The sequence below is a fragment of the Brassica napus genome, chromosome A2 (genome assembly GCF_020379485.1).
Source record: "Brassica napus cultivar Da-Ae chromosome A2, Da-Ae, whole genome shotgun sequence".
NCBI lineage: Eukaryota > Viridiplantae > Streptophyta > Magnoliopsida > Brassicales > Brassicaceae > Brassica > Brassica napus.
This window is the reverse complement of record NC_063435.1, coordinates 26800077-26805412: the sequence shown is the minus strand read 5'-3', so window position 1 is coordinate 26805412 and position 5336 is coordinate 26800077. Positions and strand designations below refer to the sequence as shown.

The 5336-nt window shown below is 42.7% G+C and overlaps 1 non-coding gene across 1 annotated transcript; it reads left to right on the top strand.

Annotated features, from left to right (window-relative positions):
- Positions 1–4678: 4678 nt before the first annotated feature.
- LOC125589708 lies at positions 4679–4785 on the top strand. The gene has a single exon (XR_007325879.1). It is a non-coding gene; the product is annotated as a small nucleolar RNA R71 (small nucleolar RNA).
- The last annotated feature ends 551 nt before the right edge of the window (positions 4786–5336 follow it).

Here is a 5336-nt window from a genome sequence, read left to right as displayed (position 1 = left end):
CAATGATTTAGATGGGGTTTTAAACTATGACTAATTAAAAGAAATAACTAACTGATACTTTCTTAACTATTGGAAAAGAGAACTCATGGATATAGGGATTAGACCTCGGGTGATCAAGTTTCGAACTAAAGATGGCAAACGATCAATCAATCTATTAACCTTAAGCTTGGACACAATCCTAAACAAACTCTATGTCTAGATGAATGTTCATTTACTTAACACAATTCAAACATCAAATGTCTTTGGTTGAATAATATGAAAGCAATCATAACTAGCAAGTCCAATGGCTATCTTAGCACCTCTAACAACAAATGTCTTTGGCAAAGTATGCTAAAAGCTAAGAAGAGCTGTCTCGGGCATTTCCTCGAACACCTTTCGGGGGGAAATGCCTAAGGATCAACTACTGAGTGGCCAACTCAGAAGATGCATTATACTCACTCAACTAGCAAGGAAATATGAATGATCTACACTAAAACATCCTAGTTCTAACCTAATCACCCTTAATCTTCCTAACCCATGAATTCAAAAGGTGATTACTCACTAATCTCCATGATTCCTCTTAAACCCATATTGGATTTCAGATTAACCATGTAGAGAAATAGATAAGAAATCAACAAGAACACAAGAACATAACAAATCAAAATCCAAGAGATGAACTTCTCAAGAGAGTTCTTGTGTATTTCTCAATAGATCAAAAGATAAAAGATAATCTGCCTCTGGTGGCTACAAAAGATGTTTAAAACATAGGTTTTAGAAATGTAAAATGTGCATAATGAAATGACCAAAAGGCCCTTAAGTAAAATAGAAATCGAGCAGATAATAGGCGCGGAGCGACCTCGGCATGTCGCTCCGACAAGTCGCTCCGGCCTTCGGGAGCGACCTCAGTGGGTTGCTCTGAGAGGTCGCTCCAGGCTTCGCTTCGTGTCGTCTCGCCATAGAGACGCGAGCGACCTCGGGGTGTCGCTTTGGGAGGTCGCTCCGAGAGGGGTGTGAGATGCGAGCGACTTCGTGGTGTCGCTCCGGGAGGTCGCTCCGGGCTCGTTCTCGCGTCTCCGAGTGATGAAACCGCGAGCGACTTCTCCCTGTCGCTCTGGTAAGGTCGCTCCAATAGGGAGGTCAGAGCGACTTGGTGGTGTCGCTCCGGACTGGTCGCTCCATGCCTTGCTCGCCCAATGACCACTCTAAACACTCCTTTTTGAGCTCCAAATGCCTCCAAGTGTTTCCAAGAACTCTATGTGGTACTCCAATACCTGATAAGGACTCATGTATGCAAAATACAACCTAAACATGGCTAAATCCTAATCTATACGATCAAAATGCACATGGATGAATGGATAAAACAATAGAAATATGCAAGCTATCAACTCCCCCAAACTTGTTCTTTTACTTGTCCACAAGTGAACTTTCTAGAACTCATAGGGAGAGAGGTTGAAGGAGGGAGCACATAGCCAAAAGAAACACAACTAGCACACTCTCTTATTACACTCTAGCTTCTCTAGGCCTATCTTAACTCTTTTTGTTCTTACACTCATCATCAAGCATCCACACATTCAAATCAACCAACTCTCACATTCATTAAGCACAAAACATCAGGTGAACTCTTGCAAATGGTCAGTTGGTCCAAGTCATTTGGTTGGGTAAGGGAAGGCTTTTATTCAAGTGATTCAAGAGGTTCAAAACATATGATCTTTAAGGTGGTTTACTCTCAAAACAAGTAGCCTTGACATTGCACATAATATATCTAAGAAAGGGACCAACTCATGCATACAATGCTCAATCTCCATTGTTCTACCCTTTTCCCAAACATACAATTACACAATCATTCCCAAATGTCAAACCCAACTCACATCTCTCACCAAAAGATCCTAAGAACTTTAACTCCTTCTCTTTGAAATCTACAAGGGATTTTTCACAACCTCAAAACATTTCTTAGCTCCTAACAACTTTGCTAGCCCCCTTTTTCTTTTTTTTTTTTTTTTTTTTTTTTCTCTTTTTTTTTTCGTTTTTCTTTTTCCCTTTTTTTTTTTTTAGGCTGGGGGCCAAGACTTTTCAAAACTTGAGCTAGAGGCTTCTATACTGGTCCCAATAAAACAATTCACTTAAGCACAAAGAGTCTATTCTTTTCCTTTTTCATTTCTCCCAAATCATAATCACAACACTCACCCCCACCTATAGCTAGACAATAGAGTGTCCAATCTAGCAAGAATGAAGATCAAGCATTGTCGTTCCCGATACTCTCAACATTATGCACATGTAAGACTTTCCGAAAAAGGCCTCACTCATCAAACAATGAAAGCTTAAAAGGAGGAAAAGGTTTTGGGAGTGGTCTACCACTAGAGTTTGTCAAAAAAGATTGGTATAAAAGATGTGACAACTCAAGTGTGTATAGCCATGACTCAGTACACAAGGGACCATGAGCAAGAAGCATTAAGTTCGTTCAGTTCAAATAAGGTTGTAGTTGGCTTCAAAGACTGAGTTTCAGCAATCAACAAGTTTCAGGAAGAGTTTTCAAGGCTCGAAACATACAAGTCTTTTTGAGAGGTGCAAAAGCTAGTCAAGTGCAACGTAGTGTTCTTTACAAGGCATTCAAAATCATTGCTCCCAATGCAAGTGAATGCAACCTATATGCTCTAGACTCTCCTAAAAATGCAAATGATGCAAACTAAATGATTGATTTTTTTTTTATCTATGCAAATAGGTATGCCATGCATGACTCAATGAAACAACATCAAAGCAAACATGATCAAATACTTGGTACCTCCCCCAAACTTGAGTTACACAGTCTCTGTGTCGTCAAGTAGAGAGAGATACCGAAAAGAAGACTAATATGCAAAAATGAAATGGTATATACAAGGGAGTGTGGTGGGTTACCTTCTATAGGGAATGAGTAGAGGGAGATGCTCCCTCCTCGTCGTCCTCAGGTGGTAACTCTTCAAGGTGCTCATCAGCAGGAGTGCCCATCTCTTCAATGTAGAAGGCTTGCCCGAACACAGTTGGTTTCCTCATTTTCCCCTTGATGTCAAAGTGGAGGATGTTCTCTTTACCCAAATGGAGATCAATCGTGCCCTCCTTCACATTAACAATAGCTCCTGCTGTAGCTAAGAATGGCCTTCCTAGAATCAATGGATCTTGAGCCTCCTCACCCATCTCAAGCACCACAAAATCTGTAGGTATCTCATACCTTCCAATCTTCACAGGGAGGTCCTCTAAGATGCCCACAGGGTACTTCACTGAACGATCAGCTAACACCAGAGAGAGTCTACACTTCTTGTACTGAGTGAATCCAAGCTTCTTTGCAACAGACAAAGGCATCAAGCTGACACTAGCTCCCAAATCGCAGAGACTTTTCTCAAATACCATAGGTCCAAGAGCACAAGGTAGTGTGAAGCTTCCTGGATCCTCTAATTTCTCTGGAACATCAAGCCTCTGGATGATGGCATTGCACTCATGGGTAAGAATCATCATGCCTTCCATCTCCTTCTTCTTTGCAGCTACAACATCTTTCAGGAAATTGTTGTATTGAGGAATCAACATGAAAGCATCGATGATGGGCATTGCAACCTGAGCTTCACTCATTTGCTTCTCAAACAGAGCCTTGTACTTCTCTAGCAGCTGCTTCTTGAATCTACCAGGGAATGGAAGTTTGGGTTCATAAGGAAGAGGAACAAAAGAACTTTCACTTGCTGGAGTAACAACCTCACCATCCTTTACTGTCTTCTTCTCTTCCCCAACCTTTCCTTTACCTTTGGCTTCCACTATCTTCTCCAAGATCTCGTCATTGATCTTCTCATCAACAATCACCACTTCATCATCTATGTTGATGGCAACCCCCTCACCTAGTTTCTCAGCATCCTTGGTGAGGGTTCTAGGAGGTAACTGCTTAACACTCCGAAGGGTGATAGCTTTGGCTTCCTTGGGATTTGGGTCAGATTTTCCAGGTAGAGATCCTTGCTGGCGATTCTGGTGAGTGTTCATGGAAGCAAACTGATTCTCTAAATTCTTGACTGTAGAAGCAAGGTGTGAGAATTTGTTGTTGAGCTCATTGTAGCTCCCATCAATCTTGGAATGAAGGTTCTTCAACTCATAACCAACGTGCTTCTCACTTCTAGTCTGAGACTCCAAGATTTGTTTCAGTAAGGTATCAGGGCTGCTCTCTTGAGGAGCAGAGGAACCAGACAAGGGGTTTTGCTGAGGCTGATAGCTGCTTTGCTGGTTGTTTCTAGGCGGATAACCACTCTGTTGGTTGTTGGAATAGGATTTCTGTTGGTAGTTGTTGTACTGAAAATTGGGCTCCTTTTTGTACCAGCTACCATTGTTGTTGATGAAACACAACTCCTCTTGACCTTCCAACCCCTCAACCTCATTGACAGCAAGTGGATCTTCCTGCTTGGAGTTACCAACAAACTTCAGCTGTTCTTGGGTTGCTTTTTCAGCAATGAGGAGGTCGATCTTGTCTTCCAAAGCTTTGATCTCTTTCCTCGTCTGCTTATCATCTGTTCTACTGCCTCTGTCGTGGTCTCCACTGTAGACTGCATCACTCTTAACCATGTTGTCAACCAGCTCCTCTGCATCTTCCTCAGTTCTCCCCAAGAAGAACCCATTGCTAGCTGTATCCAGTCCGGCTCTGTACTTAGGAAAAGCACCACGGTAGAATGTGCTCAGCAAGCTCTCCTTAGAGAAACCATGGTGTGGGCATTGAGCTTGGTAGCCCTTGAATCTCTCCCAGGCTTCACTGAAACCTTCCAAGTTCTTCTGTTGAAAGCTGGAAATCTCGTTTCTCAGCTTAGCAGTTCTTGAAGTAGAGAAGAACTTCTCCAAGAATGCTTTCTTGCAGTCATCCCAAGTGGTGATGGAGTCACTGGGTAGAGACTTCTCCCACTGACGTGCCTTATCCCCCAAAGAGAAAGGGAATAACTTGAGCTTTAAGGCATCTTCGGACACACCATTGGTTTTTGACAACCCGCAGTAGCTGTCGAACCTGTCCAAATGATCAAATGGATCCTCTAGAGCCAAGCCATGATACTTGTTGTTCTCGATCACGTTGAGGAGTCCTGATTTGATCTCAAAGTTGTTGGCTGCCACAGCGGGTGCTCGGATTCCCAATCTATGACCATGAATGTTGGGGCGGTCGTAAGTGCCAATGGGTCGAGCTGCTCGCTGTTGGTTTTGAGGTATGTCTCCCATATCAGTACTCAATCTCTGCAAGTGAGCCTGTTGCTCTTCTTCTCTTCTATTTCTAGCACACTCTCTCTCTAAAGCTCTGATGTCTGCAGCTATTGGAACTAGGTTTGATGGACCCCTGCTCCTCAAGTTCATACACCTGTAGATTAAAGGGA